Genomic DNA, 18,997 nt, shown 5'->3' with positions numbered 1-18,997 from the left:
CGTTTAACGTCATGTACTATTATGTTATAACGTACAACTTTATATTGGATCACTATATGACGTAAAACGTTATACACTATTACGTTACAACGTATAACGTTATGTATTACTATGTTATAACGTATAACTTTATATTGGATCACTATATGATGTATAACGTTATATACTATTACGTTACAACGTATAACGTCATGCACTATTATGTTAGAACGTATATCGTCATATTGGATCACTATATGATTTATAAGGTTATATACTATTACGTTACAACGTATAACGTTGTGTACTATTACGTTATTACTTATAATACTATATTGGATCACTATGTGATGTATAACTTTACATACTATTACGTTACATCGTATAACGTTATATTGGATCACTATATGACGTAAAACGTTATATACTATTACGTTACAACGTATAACGGTATGTTCTATTACGTTATAACGTATAAGGTTGTGTACTATTACGTTATAACGTATAACGTTATATTGGATCACTATATGATGTATAACGTTATATACTATTACGTTACAACGTATAACGTTATGTATTATTATGTTATAACGTATAACTTTATATTGGATCACTATATGATGTATAACGTTATATACTATTACGTTACAACGTATAACGTCATGCACTATTATGTTAGAACGTATATCGTCATATTGGATCACTATATGATTTATAAGGTTATATACTATTACGTTACAACGTATAACGTTGTGTACTATTACGTTATTACTTATAATATTATATTGGATCACTATGTGATGTATAACGTTACATACTATTACGTTACATCGTATAAGGTTATAATGGATCACTATATGACGTAAAACGCTATATACTATTACGTTACAACGTTTAACGTCAGTTACTATTATGTTATAACGTATAACTTTATATTGGATCACTATATGATGTGTAACGTTACATACAATTACGTTACATCGTATAACGTTATATTGGATCAGTATATGATGTAAAACGTTATATACTATTACGTTACAACGTATAACGTTATGTATTATTATGTTTTAACGTATAACTATATATTGGATCACTATATGATGTATAACGTTATATACTATTACGTTACAACGTTTAACGTCATGTACTATTATGTTATAACGTATAACTTTATATTGGATCACTATATGATGTATAAGGTTACATACTATTACGTTACATCGTATAACGTTATATTGGATCACTACATGACGTAAAACGTTATATACTATTACGTTACAACGTATAACGTTATGTACTATTATGTTCCAACGTATACCGTTATATACTATTACGTTATAACCTATAACGTTATATTGGATCACTATATGATGTACAAGGTTATATACTATTACGTTACAACGTATACCCTTATGTACTATTACGTTATTACGCATAATATTATATTGGATCATTATTTGATGTATAACGTTACATACTATTACGTTACATCGTATAACGTTATATTGGATCACTACATGACGTAAAACGTTATATACTATTACGTTACAACGTATAGCGTTTTGTACTACTACGTTATAACGTATATCGTTATGTACTATTACGTTATTACTTATAATATTATATTGGATCACTATGTGATGTATTACTTTACATACTATTACGTTACATCGTATAACGTTATATTGGATCACTATATGACGTAAAACGTTATATACTATTACGTTACAATGTTTAACGTCATGTACTATTATGTTATAACGTATAACTTTATATTGGATCACTATATGACGTATAACGTTACATACTATGACGTTACATCGTGTAACGTTATATTGGATCACTATATGACGTAAAACCTTATATACTATTACGTTACAACGTTTAACGTCATGTACTATTATGTTATAACGTATAACTTTATATTCGATCACTATATAATGTATAACGTTACATACTATTACGTTACATCGTATAACGTTATATTGGATCACTATATGACGTAAAACGTTATATAATATTACGTTACAACGTTTAACGTCATGTACTATTACGTTGTAACGTATAACGTTATATTGGATCACTATATGATGTGTAACGTTATATACTATTACGTTACAACGTATAACGTCATGCGCTATTACGCTAGAACGTATAGCGTTATATTGAATCACTATATGATGTATAAAGTTACATACTATTACGTTACAACGTATAACGTTATGTACTATTACGTTATAACGTATAACGTTATATTGGATCACTATATGATGTGTAACGTTATATACTATTACGTTACAACGTTTAACGTCAGTTACTATTATGTTATAACGTATAACTTTATATTGGATCACTATATGATGTATAACGTTACATACTATTACGTTATAACGTATAACGATATATTGGATCACTATATGATGCATAAGGTTATATACTATTACGTTACAACGTATAACGTTATGTACTATTACGTTATTACGTATAATATTATATTGGATCACTATTTGATGTATAACGTTACATACTATTACGTTACATCGTATAACGTTATATTGGATCACTATATGACGTAAAACGTTATATACTATTACGTTACAACGTATAACGTCATATACTATTACGTTATAAAGTATAACGTCATATTGGATCACTATATGATGTATAAGGTTATATACTATTACGTTACAACGTATAACGTTATGTACTATTACGTTATAACGTATAACGTTATATTGGATCACTATATGATGTATAACGTTACATACAATTACGTTACATCGTATAACGTTATATTGGATCAGTATATGATGTAAAACGTTATATACTATTACGTTACAACGTATAACGTTATGTATTATTATGTTTTAACGTATAACTTTATATTGGATAACTATATGATGTATAACGTTATATACTATTATGTTACAACGTTTAACGTCATGTACTATTATGTTATAACGTATAACATTATATTGGATCACTATATGATTTATAATGTTACATACTATAACGTTACATAGAAAAGTGTCATATTGGATCACTATATGATGTATAACGTTACATACTATAACGTTACATCGAAAAGTGTTATATTGGATCACTATATGACGTAAAACGTTATATACTATTACGTTACAACGTATAACGTTATGTATTATTACGTTACAACGTATAACGTCATGCACTATTATGTTAGAACGTATAGCGTTATATTGGATCACTATATGATGTATAAGGTTACATACTATTACGTTACAACGTATAACGTTATGTACTATTACGTTATAACGTATAACGTTATATTGAATCACTATATGATGTATAACGTTACATACTATTACGTTACAACGTATAACGTTATGTACTATTACGTTATAACATGTAACGTTATATTGGATCACTATATGATGTGTAACGTTATATACTATTACGTTACAACGTTTAACGTCAGTTACTATTATGTTATAACGTATAACTTTATATTGGATCACTATATGATGTATAACGTTACATACTATTACGTTATAACGTATAACGATATATTGGATCACTATATGATGTATAAGGTTATATACTATTACGTTACAACGTATAACGTTATGTACTATTACGTTATTACGTATAATATTATATTGGATCACTATTTGATGTATAACGTTACATACTATTACGTTACATCGTATAACGTTATATTGGATCACTATATGACGTAAAACGTTATATACTATTACGTTACAACGTATAACGTCATATACTATTACGTTATAACGTATATCGTCATATTGGATCACTATATGATTTATAAGGTTATATACTATTACGTTACAACGTATAACGTTATGTACTATTACGTTATTACGTATAATATTATATTGGATCACTATGTGATGTATAACGTTACATACTATTACGTTACATCGTATAACGTTATATTGGATCACTATATGACGTAAAACGTTATATACTATTACGTTACAACGTTTAACGTCAGTTACTATTATGTTATAACGTATAACTTTATATTGGATCACTATATGATGTATAACGTTACATACTATTACGTTACAACGTATAACGTTATATTGGATCACTATATGACGTAAAACGTTATATACTATTACGTTACAACGTATAACGTTATGTATTATTACGATACAACGTATAACGTTATGTACTATTACGTTACAACGTATAACGTTATGTACTATTATGTTAGAACGTATGGCGTTATATTGGATCACTATATGATGTATAACGTTACATACTATTACGTTACAACGTATAACGTTATGTACTATTACGTTATAACGTATAACGTTATATTGGATCACTATATGACGTAAAACGTTATATACTATTACGTTACAACGTTTAACGTCATGTACTATTATGTTATAACGTACAACTTTATATTGGATCACTATATGACGTAAAACGTTATACACTATTACGTTACAACGTATAACGTTATGTATTACTATGTTATAACGTATAACTTTATATTGGATCACTATATGATGTATAACGTTATATACTATTACGTTACAACGTATAACGTCATGCACTATTATGTTAGAACGTATATCGTCATATTGGATCACTATATGATTTATAAGGTTATATACTATTACGTTACAACGTATAACGTTGTGTACTATTACGTTATTACTTATAATACTATATTGGATCACTATGTGATGTATAACTTTACATACTATTACGTTACATCGTATAACGTTATATTGGATCACTATATGACGTAAAACGTTATATACTATTACGTTACAACGTATAACGGTATGTTCTATTACGTTATAACGTATAAGGTTGTGTACTATTACGTTATAACGTATAACGTTATATTGGATCACTATATGATGTATAACGTTATATACTATTACGTTACAACGTATAACGTTATGTATTATTATGTTATAACGTATAACTTTATATTGGATCACTATATGATGTATAACGTTATATACTATTACGTTACAACGTATAACGTCATGCACTATTATGTTAGAACGTATATCGTCATATTGGATCACTATATGATTTATAAGGTTATATACTATTACGTTACAACGTATAACGTTGTGTACTATTACGTTATTACTTATAATATTATATTGGATCACTATGTGATGTATAACGTTACATACTATTACGTTACATCGTATAAGGTTATAATGGATCACTATATGACGTAAAACGCTATATACTATTACGTTACAACGTTTAACGTCAGTTACTATTATGTTATAACGTATAACTTTATATTGGATCACTATATGATGTGTAACGTTACATACAATTACGTTACATCGTATAACGTTATATTGGATCAGTATATGATGTAAAACGTTATATACTATTACGTTACAACGTATAACGTTATGTATTATTATGTTTTAACGTATAACTATATATTGGATCACTATATGATGTATAACGTTATATACTATTACGTTACAACGTTTAACGTCATGTACTATTATGTTATAAAGTATAACTTTATATTGGATCACTATATGATGTATAAGGTTACATACTATTACGTTACATCGTATAACGTTATATTGGATCACTACATGACGTAAAACGTTATATACTATTACGTTACAACGTATAACGTTATGTACTATTATGTTCCATCGTATACCGTTATATACTATTACGTTATAACCTATAACGTTATATTGGATCACTATATGATGTACAAGGTTATATACTATTACGTTACAACGTATACCCTTATGTACTATTACGTTATTACGCATAATATTATATTGGATCATTATTTGATGTATAACGTTACATACTATTACGTTACATCGTATAACGTTATATTGGATCACTACATGACGTAAAACGTTATATACTATTACGTTACAACGTATAGCGTTTTGTACTACTACGTTATAACGTATATCGTTATGTACTATTACGTTATTACTTATAATATTATATTGGATCACTATGTGATGTATTACTTTACATACTATTACGTTACATCGTATAACGTTATATTGGATCACTATATGACGTAAAACGTTATATACTATTACGTTACAATGTTTAACGTCATGTACTATTATGTTATAACGTATAACTTTATATTGGATCACTATATGACGTATAACGTTACATACTATGACGTTACATCGTGTAACGTTATATTGGATCACTATATGACGTAAAACCTTATATACTATTACGTTACAACGTTTAACGTCATGTACTATTATGTTATAACGTATAACTTTATATTCGATCACTATATAATGTATAACGTTACATACTATTACGTTACATCGTATAACGTTATATTGGATCACTATATGACGTAAAACGTTATATAATATTACGTTACAACGTTTAACGTCATGTACTATTACGTTGTAACGTATAACGTTATATTGGATCACTATATGATGTGTAACGTTATATACTATTACGTTACAACGTATAACGTCATGCGCTATTACGCTAGAACGTATAGCGTTATATTGAATCACTATATGATGTATAAAGTTACATACTATTACGTTACAACGTATAACGTTATGTACTATTACGTTATAACGTATAACGTTATATTGGATCACTATATGATGTGTAACGTTATATACTATTACGTTACAACGTTTAACGTCAGTTACTATTATGTTATAACGTATAACTTTATATTGGATCACTATATGATGTATAACGTTACATACTATTACGTTATAACGTATAACGATATATTGGATCACTATATGATGTATAAGGTTATATACTATTACGTTACAACGTATAACGTTATGTACTATTACGTTATTACGTATAATATTATATTGGATCACTATTTGATGTATAACGTTACATACTATTACGTTACATCGTATAACGTTATATTGGATCACTATATGACGTAAAACGTTATATACTATTACGTTACAACGTATAACGTCATATACTATTACGTTATAAAGTATAACGTCATATTGGATCACTATATGATGTATAAGGTTATATACTATTACGTTACAACGTATAACGTTATGTACTATTACGTTATAACGTATAACGTTATATTGGATCACTATATGATGTATAACGTTACATACAATTACGTTACATCGTATAACGTTATATTGGATCAGTATATGATGTAAAACGTTATATACTATTACGTTACAACGTATAACGTTATGTATTATTATGTTTTAACGTATAACTTTATATTGGATAACTATATGATGTATAACGTTATATACTATTATGTTACAACGTTTAACGTCATGTACTATTATGTTATAACGTATAACATTATATTGGATCACTATATGATTTATAATGTTACATACTATAACGTTACATAGAAAAGTGTCATATTGGATCACTATATGATGTATAACGTTACATACTATAACGTTACATCGAAAAGTGTTATATTGGATCACTATATGACGTAAAACGTTATATACTATTACGTTACAACGTATAACGTTATGTATTATTACGTTACAACGTATAACGTCATGCACTATTATGTTAGAACGTATAGCGTTATATTGGATCACTATATGATGTATAAGGTTACATACTATTACGTTACAACGTATAACGTTATGTACTATTACGTTATAACGTATAACGTTATATTGAATCACTATATGATGTATAACGTTACATACTATTACGTTACAACGTATAACGTTATGTACTATTACGTTATAACGTGTAACGTTATATTGGATCACTATATGATGTGTAACGTTATATACTATTACGTTACAACGTTTAACGTCAGTTACTATTATGTTATAACGTATAACTTTATATTGGATCACTATATGATGTATAACGTTACATACTATTACGTTATAACGTATAACGATATATTGGATCACTATATGATGTATAAGGTTATATACTATTACGTTACAACGTATAACGTTATGTACTATTACGTTATTACGTATAATATTATATTGGATCACTATTTGATGTATAACGTTACATACTATTACGTTACATCGTATAACGTTATATTGGATCACTATATGACGTAAAACGTTATATACTATTACGTTACAACGTATAACGTCATATACTATTACGTTATAACGTATATCGTCATATTGGATCACTATATGATTTATAAGGTTATATACTATTACGTTACAACGTATAACGTTATGTACTATTACGTTATTACGTATAATATTATATTGGATCACTATATGATGTATAACGTTACATACTATTACGTTACAACGTATAACGTTATGTACTATTACGTTATTACGTATAATATTATATTGGATCACTATTTGATGTATAACGTTACATACTATTACGTTACATCGTATAACGTTATGTACTATTACGTTATAACGTATAACGTTATGTACTATTACGTTATAACGTATAACGTTATATTGGATCACTATATTATGTGTAACGTTATATACTATTACGTTATAACGTATAACGTCATGTACTATTATGTTAGAACGTATAACGTTATATTGGATTACTATATGATGTATAAGGTTATATACTATTACGTTACAACGCATAACGTTATGTACTATTACGTTATTACGTATAATATTATAGTGGATCTCTATTTGATGTATAACGTTACATACTATTACGTTACATCGTATAACGTTATATTGGATCACTATATGACGTAAAACGTTTTATACTATTACGTTACAACGTTTAACGTCAGTTACTATTATGTTATAACGTATAACTTTATATTGGATCACTATATGATGTATAACGTTACATACTATTACGTTATAACGTATAACGATATATTGGATCACTATATGATGTATAAGGTTATATACTATTACGTTACAACGTATAACGTTATGTACTATTACGTTATTACGTATAATATTATATTGGATCACTATTTGATGTATAACGTTAAATACTATTACGTTACATCGTATAACGTTATATTGGATCACTATATGACGTAAAACGTTATATACTATTACGTTACAACGTATAACGTCATATACTATTACGTTATAACGTATATCGTCATATTGGATCACTATATGATTTATAAGGTTATATACTATTACGTTACAACGTATAACGTTATGTACTATTACGTTATTACGTATAATATTATATTGGATCACTATATGATGTATAACGTTACATACTATTACGTTACAACGTATAACGTTATGTACTATTACGTTATTACGTATAATATTATATTGGATCACTATTTGATGTATAACGTTACATACTATTACGTTACATCGTATAACGTTATGTACTATTACGTTATAACGTATAACGTTATGTACTATTACGTTATAACGTATAACGTTATATTGGATCACTATATTATGTGTAACGTTATATACTATTACGTTACAACGTATAACGTCATGTACTATTATATTAGAACGTATAACGTTATATTGGATTACTATATGATGTATAAGGTTATATACTATTACGTTACAACGCATAACGTTATGTACTATTACGTTATTACGTATAATATTATAGTGGATCACTATTTGCTGTATAACGTTACATACTATTACGTTACATCGTATAACGTTATATTGGATCACTATATGACGTAAAACGTTTTATACTATTACGTTACAACGTTTAACGTCAGTTACTATTATGTTATAACGTATAACTTTATATTGGATCACTATATGATGTATAACGTTACATACTATTACGTTATAACGTATAACGATATATTGGATCACTATATGATGTATAAGGTTATACACTATTACGTTACAACGTATAACGTTATGTACTATTACGTTATTACGTATAATATTATATTGGATCACTATTTGATGTATAACGTTACATACTATTACGTTACATCGTATAACGTTATATTGGATCACTATATGATGTATAAGGTTATATACTATTACGTTACAACGTATAACGTTATGTACTATTACGTTATTACGTATAATATTATATTGGATCACTATTTGATGTATAACGTTACATACTATTACGTTACATCGTATAACGTTATATTGGATCACTATATGACGTAAAACGTTATATACTATTACGTTACAACGTATAACGTCATATACTATTACGTTATAACGTATATCGTCATATTGGATCACTATATGTTTTATAAGGTTATATACTATTACGTTACAACGTATAACGTTATGTACTATTACGTTATTACGTATAATATTATATTGGATCACTATATGATGTATAACGTTACATACTATTACGTTACAACGTATAACGTTATGTACTATTACGCTATTACGTATAATATTATATTGGATCACTATTTGATGTATAACGTTACATACTATTACGTTACATCGTATAACGTTATGTACTATTACGTTATAACGTATAACGTTATGTACTATTACGTTATAACGTATAACGTTATATTGGATCACTATATTATGTGTAACGTTATATACTATTACGTTACAACGTATAACGTCATGTACTATTATGTTAGAACGTATAACGTTATATTGGATTACTATATGATGTATAAGGTTATATACTATTACGTTACAACGCATAACGTTATGTACTATTACGTTATTACGTATAATATTATAGTGGATCACTATTTGATGTATAACGTTACATACTATTACGTTACATCGTATAACGTTATATTGGATCACTATATGACGTAAAACGTTTTATACTATTACGTTACAACGTTTAACGTCAGTTACTATTATGTTATAACGTATAACTTTATATTGGATCACTATATGATGTATAACGTTACATACTATTATGTTATAACGTATAACGATATATTGGATCACTATATGATGTATAAGGTTATATACTATTACGTTACAACGTATAACGTTATGTACTATTACGTTATTACGTATAATATTATATTGGATCACTATTTGATGTATAACGTTACATACTATTACGTTACATCGTATAACGTTATATTGGATCACTATATGACGTAAAACGTTATATAATATTACGTTACAACGTTTAACGTCATGTACTATTACGTTATAACGTATAACGTTATATTGGATCACTATATGATGTGTAACGTTATATACTATTACGTTACAACGTATAACGTCATGCGCTATTACGTTAGAACGTATAGCGTTATATTGAATCACTATATGATGTATAACGTTACATACTATTACGTTACAACGTATAACGTTATGTACTATTACGTTATAACGTGTAACGTTATATTGGATCACTATATGATGTGTAACGTTATATACTATTACGTTACAACGTTTAACGTCAGTTACTATTATGTTATAACGTATAACTTTATATTGGATCACTATATGATGTATAACGTTACATACTATTACGTTATAACGTATAACGATATATTGGATCACTATATGATGTATAAGGTTATATACTATTACGTTACAACGTATAACGTTATGTACTATTACGTTATAACGTATAAGGTGATATTGGAACACCATTAGATATATAACGCTACATGCTATTACGTTACAACGTATAACGTTATATTGGATCACTATATGACGTAAAACGTTATATACTATTACGTTACAACGTATAACGTCATATACTATTACGTTATAACGTATATCGTCATATTGGATCACTATATGATTTATAAGGTTATATACTATTACGTTACAACGTATAACGTTATGTACTATTACGTTATTACGTATAATATTATATTGGATCACTATATGATGTATTACGTTACATACTATTACGTTACAACGTATAACGTTATGTACTATTACGTTATTACGTATAATATTATATTGGATCACTATTTGATGTATAACGTTACATACTATTACGTTACATCGTATAACGTTATGTACTATTACGTTATAACGTATAACGTTATGTACTATTACGTTATAACGTATAACGTTATATTGGATCACTATATTATGTGTAACGTTATATACTATTACGTTACAACGTATAACGTCATGTACTATTATGTTAGAACGTATAACGTTATATTGGATTACTATATGATGTATAAGGTTATATACTATTACGTTACAACGCATAACGTTATGTACTATTACGTTATTACGTATAATATTATAGTGGATCACTATTTGATGTATAACGTTACATACTATTACGTTACATCGTATAACGTTATATTGGATCACTATATGACGTAAAACGTTTTATACTATTACGTTACAACGTTTAACGTCAGTTACTATTATGTTATAACGTATAACTTTATATTGGATCACTATATGATGTATAACGTTACATACTATTACGTTATAACGTATAACGATATATTGGATCACTATATGATGTATAAGGTTATATACTATTACGTTACAACGCATAACGTTATGTACTATTACTTTATTACGTATAATATTATATTGGATCACTATTTGATGTATAACGTTACATACTATTACGTTACATCGTATAACGTTATATTGGATCACTATATGACGTAAAACGTTATATACTATTACGTTACAACGTATAACGTCATATACTATTACGTTATAACGTATATCGTCATATTGGATCACTATATGATTTATAAGGTTATATACTATTACGTTACAACGTATAACGTTATGTACTATTACGTTATTACGTATAATATTATATTGGATCACTATATGATGTATAACGTTACATACTATTACGTTACAACGTATAACGTTATGTACTATTACGTTATTACGTATAATATTATATTGGATCACTATTTGATGTATAACGTTACATACTATTACGTTACATCGTATAACGTTATGTACTATTACGTTATAACGTATAACGTTATGTACTATTACGTTATAACGTATAACGTTATATTGGATCACTATATTATGTGTAACGTTATATACTATTACGTTACAACGTATAACGTCATGTACTATTATGTTAGAACGTATAACGTTATATTGGATTACTATATGATGTATAAGGTTATATACTATTACGTTACAACGCATAACGTTATGTACTATTACGTTATTACGTATAATATTATAGTGGATCACTATTTGATGTATAACGTTACATACTATTACGTTACATCGTATAACGTTATATTGGATCACTATATGACGTAAAACGTTTTATACTATTACGTTACAACGTTTAACGTCAGTTACTATTATGTTATAACGTATAACTTTATATTGGATCACTATATGATGTATAACGTTACATACTATTACGTTATAACGTATAACGATATATTGGATCACTATATGATGTATAAGGTTATATACTATTACGTTACAACGTATAACGTTATGTACTATTACGTTATTACGTATAATATTATATTGGATCACTATTTGATGTATAACGTTACATACTATTACGTTACATCGTATAACGTTATATTGGATCACTATATGACGTAAAACGTTATATAATATTACGTTACAACGTTTAACGTCATGTACTATTACGTTATAACGTATAACGTTATATTGGATCACTATATGATGTGTAACGTTATATACTATTACGTTACAACGTATAACGTCATGCGCTATTACGTTAGAACGTATAGCGTTATATTGAATCACTATATGATGTATAACGTTACATACTATTACGTTACAACGTATAACGTTATGTACTATTACGTTATAACGTGTAACGTTATATTGGATCACTATATGATGTGTAACGTTATATACTATTACGTTACAACGTTTAACGTCAGTTACTATTATGTTATAACGTATAACTTTATATTGGATCACTATATGATGTATAACGTTACATACTATTACGTTATAACGTATAACGATATATTGGATCACTATATGATGTATAAGGTTATATACTATTACGTTACAACGTATAACGTTATGTACTATTACGTTATTACGTATAATATTATATTGGATCACTATTTGATGTATAACGTTACATACTATTACGTTACATCGTATAACGTTATATTGGATCACTATATGACGTAAAACGTTATATACTATTACGTTACAACGTATAACGTCATATACTATTACGTTATAACGTATATCGTCATATTGGATCACTATATGATTTATAAGGTTATATACTATTACGTTACAACGTATAACGTTATGTACTATTACGTTATTACGTATAATATTATATTGGATCACTATATGATGTATTACGTTACATACTATTACGTTACAACGTATAACGTTATGTACTATTACGTTATTACGTATAATATTATATTGGATCACTATTTGATGTATAACGTTACATACTATTACGTTACATCGTATAACGTTATGTACTATTACGTTATAACGTATAACGTTATGTACTATTACGTTATAACGTATAACGTTATATTGGATCACTATATTATGTGTAACGTTATATACTATTACGTTACAACGTATAACGTCATGTACTATTATGTTAGAACGTATAACGTTATATTGGATTACTATATGATGTATAAGGTTATATACTATTACGTTACAACGCATAACGTTATGTACTATTACGTTATTACGTATAATATTATAGTGGATCACTATTTGATGTATAACGTTACATACTATTACGTTACATCGTATAACGTTATATTGGATCACTATATGACGTAAAACGTTTTATACTATAACGTTACAACGTTTAACGTCAGTTACTATTATGTTATAACGTATAACTTTATATTGGATCACTATATGATGTATAACGTTACATACTATTACGTTATAACGTATAACGATATATTGGATCACTATATGATGTATAAGGTTATATACTATTACGTTACAACGTATAACGTTATGTACTATTACGTTATTACGTATAATATTATATTGGATCACTATTTGATGTATAACGTTACATACTATTACGTTACATCGTATAACGTTATATTGGATCACTATATGACGTAAAACGTTATATACTATTACGTTACAACGTATAACGTCATATACTATTACGTTATAACGTATATCGTCATATTGGATCACTATATGATTTATAAGGTTATATACTATTACGTTACAACGTATAACGTTATGTACTATTACGTTATTACGTATAATATTATATTGGATCACTATATGATGTATAACGTTACATACTATTACGTTACAACGTATAACGTTATGTACTATTACGTTATTACGTATAATATTATATTGGATCACTATTTGATGTATAACGTTACATACTATTACGTTACATCGTATAACGTTATGTACTATTACGTTATAACGTATAACGTTATGTACTATTACGTTATAACGTATAACGTTATATTGGATCACTATATTATGTGTAACGTTATATACTATTACGTTACAACGTATAACGTCATGTACTATTATGTTAGAACGTATAACGTTATATTGGATTACTATATGATGTATAAGGTTATATACTATTACGTTACAACGCATAACGTTATGTACTATTACGTTATTACGTATAATATTATAGTGGATCACTATTTGATGTATAACTTTACATACTATTACGTTACATCGTATAACGTTATATTGGATCACTATATGACGTAAAACGTTATATACTATTACGTTACAACGTATAACGGTATGTACTATTACGTTATAACGTATAAGGTTGTGTACTATTACGTTATAACGTATAACGTTATATTGGATCACTATATGATGTATAACGTTACATACTATTACGTTACATCGTATAACGTTATTTTGGATCACTATATGACGTAAAACGTTATATACTATTACGTTACAACGTATAACGGTATGTATTATTATGTTATAACGTATAACTTTATATTGGATCACTATATGATGTATAACGTTACATACTATTACGTTACAAAGTATAACGTCATGCACTATTATGTTAGAACGTATAGCGTTATATTGGATCACTATATGATGTTTAACGTTACATACTATTACGTTACAACGTATAACGTCATGTACTATTATGTTAGAACGTATAACGTTATATTGGATTACTATATGATGTATAACGTTACATACTATTACGTTACATCGAAAAGCGTTATATTGGATCACTATATGATTTATAACGTTATCTACTATTACGTTACAACGTATAACGTCATATACTATTACGTTATAACGTATAACGTCATATTGGATCACTATATGATGTATAAGGTTATATACTATTACGTTACAACGTATAACGTTATGTACTATTACGTTATAACGTATAACGTTATATTGGATCACTATATGATGTGTAACGTTACATACAATTACGTTACATCGTATAACGTTATATTGGATCAGTATATGATGTGAAACGTTATATACTATTACGTTACAACGTATAACGTTATGTATTATTATGTTTTAACGTATAACTATATATTGGATCACTATATGATGTATAACGTTATATACTATTACGTTACAACGTTTAACGTCATGTACTATTATGTTATAACGTATAACTTTATATTGGATCACTATATTATGTATAACGTTACATACTATTACGTTATAACGTATAACGATATATTGGATCACTATATGATGTATAAGGTTATATACTATTACGTTACAACGTATAACGTTATGTACTATTACGTTATTACGTATAATATTATATTGGATCACTATTTGATGTATAACGTTACATACTATTACGTTACATCGTATAACGTTATATTGGATCACTATATGACGTAAAACGTTATATACTATTACGTTACAACGTATAACGTCATATACTATTACGTTATAACGTATATCGTCATATTGGATCACTATATGATTTATAAGGTTATATACTATTACGTTAAAACGTATAACGTTATGTACTATTACGTTATTACGTATAATATTATATTGGATCACTATATGATGTATAACGTTACATACTATTACGTTACAACGTATAACGTTATGTACTATTACGTTATTACGTATAATATTATATTGGATCACTATTTGATGTATAACGTTACATACTATTACGTTACATCGTATAACGTTATGTACTATTACGTTATAACGTATAACGTTATGTACTATTACGTTATAACGTATAACGTTATATTGGATCACTATATTATGTGTAACGTTATATACTATTACGTTACAACGTATAACGTCATGTACTATTATGTTAGAACGTATAACGTTATATTGGATTACTATATGATGTATAAGGTTATATACTATTACGTTACAACGCATAACGTTATGTACTATTACGTTATTACGTATAATATTATAGTGGATCACTATTTGATGTATAACGTTACATACTATTACGTTACATCGTATAACGTTATATTGGATCACTATATGACGTAAAACGTTTTATACTATTACGTTACAACGTTTAACGTCAGTTACTATTATGTTATAACGTATAACTTTATATTGGATCACTATATGATGTATAACGTTACATACTATTACGTTATAACGTATAACGATATATTAGATCACTATATGATGTATAAGGTTATATACTATTACGTTACAACGTATAACGTTATGTACTATTACGTTATTACGTATAATATTATATTGGATCACTATTTGATGTATAACGTTACATACTATTACGTTACATCGTATAACGTTATATTGGATCACTATATGACGTAAAACGTTATATACTATTACGTTACAACGTATAACGTCATATACTATTACGTTATAACGTATATCGTCATATTGGATCACTATATGATTTATAAGGTTATATACTATTACGTTACAACGTATAACGTTATGTACTATTACGTTATTACGTATAATATTATATTGGATCACTATATGATGTATAACGTTACATACTATTACGTTACAACGTATAACGTTATGTACTATTACGTTATTACGTATAATATTATATTGGATCACTATTTGATGTATAACGTTACATACTATTACGTTACATCGTATAACGTTATGTACTATTACGTTATAACGTATAACGTTATGTACTATTACGTTATAACGTATAACGTTATATTGGATTACTATATGATGTATAAGGTTATATACTATTACGTTATAACGCATAACGTTATGTACTATTACGTTATTACGTATAATATTATAGTGGATCACTATTTGATGTATAACGTTACATACTATTACGTTACATCGTATAACGTTATATTGGATCACTATATGACGTAAAACGTTTTATACTATTACGTTACAACGTTTAACGTCAGTTACTATTATGTTATAACGTATAACTTTATATTGGATCACTATATGATGTATAACGTTACATACTATTACGTTATAACGTATAACGATATATTGGATCACTATATGATGTATAAGGTTATATACTATTACGTTACAACGTATAACGTTATGTACTATTACGTTAGAACGTATAGCGTTATATTGAATCACTATATGATGTATAACGTTACATACTATTACGTTACAACGTATAACGTTATGTACTATTACGTTATAACGTGTAACGTTATATTGGATCACTATATGATGTGTAACGTTATATACTATTACGTTACAACGTTTAACGTCAGTTACTATTATGTTATAACGTATAACTTTATATTGGATCACTATATGATGTATAACGTTACATACTATTACGTTATAACGTATAACGATATATTGGATCACTATATGATGTATAAGGTTATATACTATTACGTTACAACGTATAACGTTATGTACTATTACGTTATTACGTATAATATTATATTGGATCACTATTTGATGTATAACGTTACATACTATTACGTTACATCGTATAACGTCATGTACTATTATGTTAGAACGTATAACGTTATATTGGATTACTATATGATGTATAAGGTTATATACTATTACGTTACAACGCATAACGTTATGTACTATTACTTTATTACGTATAATATTATATTGGATCACTATTTGATGTATAACGTTACATACTATTACGTTACATCGTATAACGTTATATTGGATCACTATATGACGTAAAACGTTATATACTATTACGTTACAACGTATAA

Source organism: Bombus terrestris, chromosome 5 (genome assembly GCF_910591885.1).
Source record: "Bombus terrestris chromosome 5, iyBomTerr1.2, whole genome shotgun sequence".
In the NCBI taxonomy this organism is placed as follows: Eukaryota; Metazoa; Arthropoda; class Insecta; order Hymenoptera; family Apidae; genus Bombus; species Bombus terrestris.
The sequence above is the reverse complement of the archived record's forward strand: the minus strand, read 5'-3'. Positions refer to the sequence as shown.